Here is a 1,485-nt window from a genome sequence, read left to right as displayed (position 1 = left end):
TCTCATGGAAGGATCAAAGGCCTCAACAAGGCTTTAATAATGGTGGAAGAAACAGGTTTAACAATAATAAACCCTTTCCATCATCCACTTAGCAACAGACAGAGAATTCTGAGCAGAATCCATCTAGCTTAGCAAATCTAGTCTCTGATCTATCTAAGGCCACCGTGAGTTTCATGAATGAAACAAGGTCTTCCATTAGAAATTTGGAAGCACAAGTGGGCCAGCTGAGTAAAAAGATCACTGAAATTCCTCCTAGTACTCTCCCAAGCAATACAGAAGAGAATCCAAAAGGAGAGTGCAAGGCCATTGACATAAGCACCATGGCCGAACCCAAAGAAGGAGAGGAGGACGTGAATCCCAAGGAGGAAGACCTCCTGGGACGTCCAGTGATCAATAAGGAGTTTCCCTCTGAGGAACCAAAGGACTTTGAGGCTCATATAGAGACCATAGAGATTCCATTAAACCTCCTTATGCCATTCATGAGCTCTGATGAGTATTCTTCTTCTGAAGAGAATGAGGATGTTACTAAAGAGCAAGCTGCCAAGTTTCTTGGTGCAATCATGAAGCTGAATGCCAAATTATTTGGTAATGAGACTTGGGAAGATGAACCTCCCTTGTTCACTAATGAACTAAGTGATCTGGATCAACTGACATTGCCTCAGAAGAAACAGGATCCTGGAAAGTTCTTAATACCTTGCACCATAGGCACCATGATCTTTAAAGCTCTGTGTGACCTGGGTTCAGGTATAAACCTCATGCCCCTCTCTGTAATAGAGAAACTGGGAATCTATGGGGTGCAAGCTGCTAAAATCTCATTAGAGATGGCAGACAATTCAAGAAAACAGGCTTATGGACAGGTAGAGGACGTGTTAGTAAAGGTTGAAGGCCTTTACATCCCTACTGATTTCATAGTCCTGGATACTGGAAAGGAAGAGGATGAATCCATCACCCTAGGAAGACCTTTCCTAGCCACAGCAAGAGCTGTGATTGATGTGGACAGAGGAGAACTAGTCCTTCGATTAAATAAGGACAACCTTGTGTTTGCAACTCAAGGATCTCTCTCTGCATCCATGGAGAGGAAGCATAAAAAGCTTCTCTCAAAGCAGAGTCAACCAAATCCCCACAGTCAAACTCTAAGTTTGGTGTTAGGAGGCCACAACCAAACTCTAAGTTTGGTGTCAAACCCCCATATCCAAACTCTAAGTTTGGTGATGGGAGGTCTCAACAAAGCTCTGCTATTCTGTGAGGCTCCATGAGAGCCCACTGTCAAGCTATTGACATTAAAGAAGCGCTTGTTGGAAGGCAACCCAATCTTTATTTAATTATATTTTTATTAGTTGTATGTCTTTGTAGGTTCATGATCATGTGGAGTCACAAAATAAAAATAAAAATTGAAAACAGAATCAAACACAGCAGAAGAAAAATCACACCCTGGAGGAAGTACCTATCTGGCGTTCAACGCCAGAACAGAGCATGGTTCTGGCG

Source organism: Arachis ipaensis, chromosome B02 (genome assembly GCF_000816755.2).
Source record: "Arachis ipaensis cultivar K30076 chromosome B02, Araip1.1, whole genome shotgun sequence".
In the NCBI taxonomy this organism is placed as follows: Eukaryota; Viridiplantae; Streptophyta; class Magnoliopsida; order Fabales; family Fabaceae; genus Arachis; species Arachis ipaensis.
Note: the sequence above shows the minus strand (reverse complement) of the source record.